This window comes from Panthera tigris, chromosome A2 (assembly GCF_018350195.1).
Source record: "Panthera tigris isolate Pti1 chromosome A2, P.tigris_Pti1_mat1.1, whole genome shotgun sequence".
NCBI lineage: Eukaryota > Metazoa > Chordata > Mammalia > Carnivora > Felidae > Panthera > Panthera tigris.
Window position 1 is genome coordinate 20,876,403 of NC_056661.1, and position 8,376 is coordinate 20,884,778.

At 56.3% G+C, this 8,376-nt stretch overlaps 2 long non-coding RNA genes across 2 annotated transcripts; one reads left to right on the forward strand and one right to left on the reverse strand.

Annotated features, from left to right (window-relative positions):
• LOC122236665 lies at window positions 1-4,235 on the forward strand. Its single transcript, XR_006214820.1, has 3 exons — window positions 1-1,645; window positions 2,632-2,775; window positions 3,934-4,235. It is a non-coding gene; the product is annotated as an uncharacterized LOC122236665 (long non-coding RNA).
• A 1,448-nt stretch (window positions 4,236-5,683) lies between these two features.
• LOC122236399 lies at window positions 5,684-7,134 on the reverse strand. The gene is made up of 3 exons (XR_006214455.1): window positions 6,380-7,134; window positions 6,044-6,168; window positions 5,684-5,709 (listed from the first exon to the last, which is right to left on the reverse strand). It is a non-coding gene; the product is annotated as an uncharacterized LOC122236399 (long non-coding RNA).
• Between the last annotated feature and the right edge of the window lie 1,242 nt (window positions 7,135-8,376).

Here is an 8,376-nt window from a genome sequence, read left to right on the forward strand (position 1 = left end):
CGGGAGGCGACATTGTGGAAAAACTCATTCAATTTTGGTTCCAGCATGGAGGCCAGAGCAGCTGCCTCTGCTTGGGAGGCAGGCAGGCAGCAGCCACTGTGTGTGTGGGGTGACTGTAGGCAGCCACAGATAGCATAGGACAGGAGAGTCAACAGGGGTGGGGGTGGGGGGGCAGAACGGCAGTTGCCAGGGCTGAGGGTGTCCCTGGCCAACCCTGCCTCTCCCATCGCTTACAGATGCTGTCACCCCCAGAACCCCAGGGCAGGGCAGGGGCTCTGGCTTGGCTGGGGTGATTGAGACTGGGAGCCTGAGCAATCCAGGCCCCTTTGCCCCTAAGATGCCACCCTTAGCAGGATGTGTCTTCTCTCTTCAGGGCTTTGCTGCTCACAGGAGCCACCGTCTCATATCCACTGGCCTGGTGGCTGCTCATGGTGGCCCTATGAGGCCACAGACTGGAAGGACTGGAATGACTACTATTATCCTCATTGGACTAGTAGGGAAACTGAGGCTCAGAGCAAGCGAGGTGGTAGAGCCAATCATGGCAGCGCTGACCCTAAGAGGCAGTCCAGCATGGCTGGAGACTTCTCAAACCCAGGCAGATCACCCTCAGCCTCAGGGAGGTCTCCTTCTCCATAGGCTCCTTTTTCTGAGAGGGGGCAGAGAATCATAGGGGTCCCCAGACTGCTGCTCCCTCAGCTTCCCCTCCCTTGCACAAGGCTGGGAGGCAGGGAGACCATCCATGGCTTTCCCTTCCCCTTAGTGAGCCTCCCAGCTTTCCTGGGCAGTGGGAGCAGGGAAGTGAGGGAAGATGGGAGGCAGTGCCACCATTGTGCCAGTAGGGAAACTGAGGCTCTGGGGCCACCAAGAGGAACCTAAATCAGGCCTCAGCAATCCTACTCCCTGCCTGGCTCAGTCACCTGGGCTATCCTCTCCCCCAGGCATCAGTTTCCCTGTGTGAAAGGAGAGAGTCTATGACCCATGGTCTTACACATCCTGGGACTGTCCAGAACCCCCCCGGGAAGGTGGGGCCCACCTTGACATCTATTTAACCTCCTTCTAAATTATGTCATCATAGCTGTCCCTCCCCTTTATGTCCCACCTGGGCCCTGCCTAGTGGTCGGGGCCCCTGGGGAGACAGCTCTGACTGGCAATTCTGCCTGTTCCAGGCTGGGCTTCCTGCCCTTCTGAACTGGGGAATCCCTGGGCTCTGGGGGCCATCTTAGACTCTCCCAATCAGTGGTGCCCCATCTTATAGGTGATACCCCCAGATGGCTGGATTCTGCTCTTATCTGACCTCCTCCCTAGGTGTACAGCAGTGTGGTCAGAGTGGGGCTGACTTGTTTGCTAATTGCTGACTATGGACCAAACACCTTGGCCTGGCTACTGGGGCAGGGATGGGAAGGGATGGGCAGACAGAGGTGAGGGTAACTACCTCCAGGGGATTATGACCTCAGAGTTCAGACAGACTCAGGCCTAAGGAGTGTCCTCCAAAGGGTAGGCAAAGATAAGTGCCAGGAAGAGCCAAGACTAAGGGCCACACTGAGTAGAGATCTGACCCTCTCCTTCTGGTCAGGAAGAGCAGCACCTGCCAGGCCTGGGGGAGGCAAGGCTTTCAGTCCACAGAAGATGTACTTCGGGTACCAGTGTGAGTAGAGGCTGGGAGGCCAGAGTAGGTGAGGGGATGCCATCCTCAGGCATGAGGTATTCGGGTGGGCTCTGGGGAGCTGGAGGAAGGGGCTGGGGACTCTGGCTGTTTGTGGGAGGGTCAAGGAATTCTCTTAACATCCATTCAACAAAAAGACCCCTTCACGTGTTAGGCATATGGTGTTCTAGGCTGGGAATTCAGTAGGGACCAAGGCAGATGCAATCCCTGCCCTCTGGAGCCTATACTTCAGTTGTGAGAGACAGGAACAGTATCATGCAAGTGTGATGCAGAAGATCCTACTGCTCAGAGTGTGGTGCTAGGGCTGGGGGACACGTTAGGCTATAGGGCCAGGGAAGGCTACAGTGACATTTAAGCCAAGATCTTAGGGATCCAGAGATTTGGGGAAGAGCATTCTTAGGCAGATGAGCAGCAAGTGCAAAGTCCCTGAGGCATTGAAGAACAATTCACATAACTGGGGCAAGGAAAAGAGAAGAAAGGAGGTGGATGAGATCAGGGAGGCAGGCAGGCCCCTACAGCTCAGGCTGAGGCCCGTGGACTTATTCTGTGTGTGATGGGAAGTCGTTAAAGGGTTTAAACTGGGAACTGATTTTTAAAAATCACCGTGGCAGCAGTGTGAAGGCTGGAAGACTAGGGCACGGCTGTCCAGATGGTAGAGGATGACGGCCGGGACTGGGGTGCTTGCTGGGAGGGGGCAGGAAGATGGCACCTGGGATGTGGTTTGGAAGCAGGGCCAACAGGACTCCTGATGGTTGGCTGTGGGGTGCCAAGGTTGTCAGGGCAGCTCTTCGGTTCCTGGCTTGAGCACATGAGCCAATGGCTTGGCCATTTTCCGAAGAGGGGAATAGTGGGAAGAACTGGTTAGTGAGAGGTAGATCGAGTGCTGGATAGGGCTGGAGGCACCAAGGAGGTAGTTGTTAGGTTTAAGTCTGGAGTTCCAGAGACAAAGGGAGCTGACTCATCTTTAGCAGAGACACAAGAACCAAGGTTCCCATCCAGCCCCAGGAGCCCAGAGATTCAAATGAGCCAACCATCTGGAAGCCCCCAGAAGGACCAAAGCAGGGGCCAGCTGGGAAGGACCCTGCTTTCAATGCCTCCTTCATATCTGCCAGGTGAGCCAAGACCACCTCAGCTCACCCCAAGGCTGCAGAAGTAAGCCGATTCCACAAAGTTGGCTTTTCTGAGCCAAGGTCCAAATGGGCTGGATGGTGTTGCCCTGGAAACCCTGGAGGCCAGCTGTCCAGGTGATCCTCTGCCCTCCCCTACCAGGCCTGGTGTGGGAGGGGCTAGAGCCCACCCTTACAGGACTCCACCATGGCTTAAAATGCTCCTTCAGAGTGTCTGGGACTACTCACCTCTATCACCACGAGTTACCTGTGTGTCCTCAAGTAAGCCGCTGACATCTCTGGGCATCGGCCTCCCCACTGGAGGCAGTTGGAGGAGTAATTCCCTTCAGCCTCAGCTGAGGCAGGGCAGCCAGAATGATGGGGCTGGGGGGAGGGGCACTGTCCCTACACATGTGGCCCATGGCCCCTGCCTCACTCCCCTGTCCAGACTCTCAGTTCCTTGGGGCCCACTCATGGCAGACGGGCATCACTCCTGGGTATCCCTTCTGCAGGGAGAGGAGGTGGCTGCTACCACCAAAGCCGTCCTCCAGGTCCCTCGCTCCTCCATGCCAAGCACATTAGGGGATAATTAAGTAAAAATAGGCCTTCCGACCAGTGTAGCTCATTAAGGCCTAATTAAGTTAATTAGTTCCAGGTGTGGATGGCGAGGCTCAAGTGAGGCGACGGCTGTTTGCTGTAATTGCATTTTCGCCGCAGCAGCGGTGGCGGTGGTAACTGTGGTGGCAAAGGCGGTGGCTTCCTCTGAGGCCTGGAAGCCCGCCAGGGAGGTCGGGGAGGGGTCTGGAGCCAAGCAGGCCTGGACCACCCACAGAGAGCTGTAGAGCCAGAGGTTCCAGGTCAGCAGGGCCTAGGGAAACCTGCACTCTCTGCAGGGGTGGTGGGAGGCTGGGGGAGCCAGGGGAAGGGGGAGTACAAGGCCACCAACAGGCATCCTCCCCGCTGGCTGAGAGTGGCGGGTGCAGGTGCATCGTGGCTTGTCCTTTGGATTCCCTCACACCCATGGTGGTCCCCAGGAAGACTGGCAAAGGGCTTTGCTAAAGGGGAATGTGTGACTCCGAGGCGGTGGTGAGACCTACAGGAATCCACCTAAATCACCCCCTCCGTTTGGCTCGAGTCTCTAACTCCTGTTCCTTTCTGCTGCAGGTGCGTGGCTCTGAGACCCTCTCTTTGCGGTTCAAGGCAGGAGTGGGGCCACACAAGTCTGGGGTCTCTGCAGGGGACCTGCTGGCCTCATCAGTCTCCTGCCCCAGACGTCTCCCCAAACCCACTTCCTGCCGCAGCTTCAGGACTCACCTGTGTAGGACAGCCCTCCCAGCCTTGGCTGATGAGGGAGCATGGGGCAAGCTGACGGCAAATACAGGCTGACAGCACGCTGCCCCCCACCCCGGCCCCCTCCACCGGGGGGAATATGTGTGATATTCCTTGGACACTCCTGGCTACCCAAGAACAAAGGAAAGGGGTTTAGGTATTTGCCATGGTGATGTGGGAAACTAAGGCAAATGAAAAATTAAATTCCCTTATGCCTACAGCCCATTGACAGGTCCTTGAAACCAGCAGAGTGACCTCCCTCTAGGAGCTCAGCTGCCTCAAGGATGACACTTTGCTGGGGGCAAAAGAGAATCTTAGCTTAACATTATCCCAACCTCGAGGATCCTGTAAGTCTACTGTATCTCAACTGCCCCAATATATGCTGGCAATCATACTCCAAGCTTATGGCCCCCAGTATACATCTGAAGGGTCTCATGACTGAGGTTTTATTAAACGGTAATAAATGGTGTTTCCCTAGCAACAGCTAGCCCCTCAAAGTCCCGGAAACCTTGCTTTCAAAATTCCTTGGAGACTTACTCTATCCCTGACTGACCCCCTCCCAACCTGAGGGTATAATGATGAGTTACCCATCATGACCCCAGTGCAGCTCTCCCTGTCCTGTCCCCATGCTTTAATAAAATTACCTTTTTGCACCAAGGGCGTTTTCAAGAATTCCAAACCTCATGAATCCCCGATCACCCCAAAACTTCATCATTGGTCACATCCCCTTCATTCATCCGTTTGTTGCTCACTAGGTATCTCCTCTGTGCCAGGCAGCAGAGCCAGGGCTAGAGACACAAGGCTGGGTGGGCTAGATTGGACCCTGGCCCACGGCACCTTTGGTCTCTCTGAGGAGGCAGACATACTAATCGCCCTGGCCACATGGTTTTGTGACGGCTAGTGGAACACGGGCGTGCTTACTCCCAACCCAGGAGGAAAGATGTCTGAGCTGCAATGAATATGATCCAGGAGAGGCGGGGGTCAGGTACCTGGGGTGTGCCAGAAGCTAAAAGGGCCTCCTTTTGGTGGGAGGGAGTGTAGAGAGTGAGGGGCCAGATCTGGGGGGGCCATGGAAGGGTCTGAGCAGGGCTTCGGGGTAGGAAAGGAACTGGTAACTCTTAGCTGGTGGATGGGAGGCCAGGGAGGAGTGGCTGGACTTGAGGGAGGTTTGGGGATGGAAAGGGTTGGTCATGGTGCACTGGTTGGCTGTAGGGGTGGGGAAAGAAGAGCCCGGACCCCCTGAGGAGGGGCTTTGGGAGTGGGCTTGGGTTCTGAGACCCCACAGGGTTGGGACTAGGGTGAGGCAAGTGAAGTGCCTAGGATGCAAAATTGGGGGTATTCACTCCCGGCCTTGTGTCCCCATCTGTGCCCCGTCCCTCTGAAATTTCTCACTAAGAATGTGGAAGCCACCTCTAGGGAGGAGCAAGGAGGATAATTCTGGACAGGGTGTCTCCTTCTGTCCTTAATTTTTTTTTTTTAAGTATATAAACATTTTTTTAAATGTTTATTTATTTTTGAGAGGGGGAGAGGCAGAGAGAGAGAGAGAGAGAGAGAGAGGGACAGAGGATCAGAAGCAGGTCCTGTGCTGACAGCAGACAGCCTGATGCGGGGCTGGAAACCATGAACCATAAGAGAGAGATCATGACCTGAGCCTAAGTCGAAGCTTAACCAACTGAGCCACCCAGGCACCCCTCCCCCCTTTAATCCCTACTTGGGAGATGCTGCCTTCTCTGCACCCTCCAGGGCTGGGGTGGGCCTGGGATTGACCCCTTAGGATATTATATCCTCTGGACAGCTACTCCATTTCCATTCTGATGCAGGATGACAAGTGCCCCATCCGGCTTCTTCCTGCATGCCACTTATGACAGGGAGCTCCCTGCCACCTGGGCACCCAGTCCCCTGGCTCCAGCCATTATAAAAAATGTTTCACCCTGAGCCCCCAAACCTGGAGATTTGCGGTGTCTTCTACCCAGTAGTGGCCTCAGCTCTGCCTCTGACTTTCCCACCCCTCTGGTGGGTCTGCTGATCCCCTTTCCCAAGACAGCTTAACATCTCTGAGCTTCAGTATCCCTGTAAAAGGGGAAACCATACTAGTCACCACCTTCTAGGGCTGGTGTGAGGATTCATGGCCTGATGTGCATAAACCTCACGACACACACCAATTCCTCAGTAATGGGTCACTAACTGATAACAACCGTGAAAAACTACATGGGTGGACACTGTCCTCCTCCTGGTGTGGGCTGCCCAGTGATGTAGCCTCAGCCTAGGCCCCAGAACTCACCTGTTGGCCTCAGGTAGCAGGCTCTACTGTGTCCCTCTCACATCCAACACAGACACAGGGCTAATCCCAGAGGACGATGTTCATGGGGAAGAGGGGGTAACACTTTCACGAGATGACCAAGTGGTGCTGAGTTATGGGCCTGCCCTGCTGGTGTGAATTGGCTCTCTGCTCAGTGTTCACTACAGCTGCAGGAGCAGCCCTGGTGCCTCCTCTCCTGCCCCCTTCTCCTCAAGTCTCTCAGGGGGATGGGTGGTGGCTGAGAAGGAGGGATGCAGACCTACCCTGTCTGCCAATAGGCATCTCTGGGGCACATCACTAGACCCTGTCGTGTCTTTGGGGCTGTCCTGGTGGAGGGGGTCTCTCCTCAGCCTGAGGCGCCTGCACAGCCCGGGGTCCCACAGAGGGGGCAGTCCCAGCAGAAGCTCATTCCTAATAGGCGCAGTTGTGTGGATCGTCACCAGACTCCTGCCATGAGACTGCGGTGTGGGGAGCCTGGGGCAGGAATCCCTGACTCCCCTGAAGAATCAGAAAAGCCAGCCCGGGACAGAAGGACAAGTGGTGTTGTAGCCTAGTCCCTAAAGCCATCCTGTGACCCTCCTTCTGTGCTGTCTCATTCCAGGAGCTGTGTCCACAGCCGGCTCCTGCCCCCAGGCTCTCTGCTTCTGCTCCAGGGTTGGTTCCCGGTTGAAAGTCAGAGCTTGTCAGACCGCAGTGATCATGCTCACCAGCTCTTGGTGACCCAGGAGCTCTGGATTCCTGTCTGAGGGGCAAGAACACCACTGAGGAGGAACTAAGGGTGCAAAGGTCCAGAGCAGCGAGGGTGGATGCAGGGATGCCAAGTCCTGGGTAGGCCGGGGGTGATTCTGGGGGAGCAGGGGATGTGGGGTGTGTGTGGGGCTGGCGAGGAGCCGGCTTTGTGCTGAGGGGGCCTTGTTCATTTTCACCCTGGCTTCAGGAGGGAGGGTTCGCTGAAGGTTCGTAGACCTCGCTTGTTTTTACAGACTGGGGGCTCAAAGAAAAGGGATGTGCCCAAAGTCACATAGCAGGTGGGACCTGGGCCGCCACAGCCTGCTCCCACTCCTGCCAAATCCTGGTGACTAGGTTCCTCTCTATGGGGTATGTCAGAGGAAGGACTACCTAACCTCCGGGGTTCAATTTTATTTGGTTTAGGGGCCTGCCTTGGGGTCCTGCATCCCCAGGAGGTCTTGCTTTTTGTGGCCTGATGTAGGCCAAGGCCGAGGTTTGCTCTGTGCCTTAGTTTCCCAAGTCATACAGGGGAGTTCACAAAGTGAGATTTGGCCTGTACCCTTTGCCTCTTCTCACAGTGCACAGGGGAGATGGGTGGTCCACAGCTCCGGGCAGAGAGGGGACAGGAGTGCCTGGGGCCCAGGTCACCTCCAGGCCTGTAGATCCAGCTCTGAGGGTGTGGTCAGCAGCCAGGAGAGGAGGCTGCAGGGGCTGGTGGCCAGAAAAGCCCAGGGTTTCTGGTATCTGGTGTTCTTTAACCTGCCCTCCAGCCCCCTCTGCCTTGGGTTCATGGCTTCACCCCAGCTGAGTGCATCCTGAGGCAAGGCTCTCCCCACCCCTGCTAATTATGGCTGGTCACAAAAGCTGGACCGTGACCAGACAAAGGGATAAGGATGAAAGTGCTGGTTGTCATGGCAACCTGGAGGGTTGCTGAGACCCAGGGGAGGGGCTTGGCTGTGTGCCTGAGCCCAGGCATCTGGATGACCTCTGAGCATAAGCCAGGGTGGCCCAGGGGCTCATAGGGATTCCCCCTCCTGTTCTGGGCCCACCAGAACTGGACGTACAATGGCAACTTCACCCCCTCCATGGCAACACCTGCTCCCTGGGCCTCTCCCAGTGGCCCCATTATCCTGCACCTGCTGCCCCCGTCCCACACCTGCTCCCCAGTCCAGGCGCCCTTCCCAAGGTCCTCTCTGCCTATCCCCAGGCCCAGCTGCCTGCTCTGAGGGCCAGCCAAGAGGGGCTGTGGA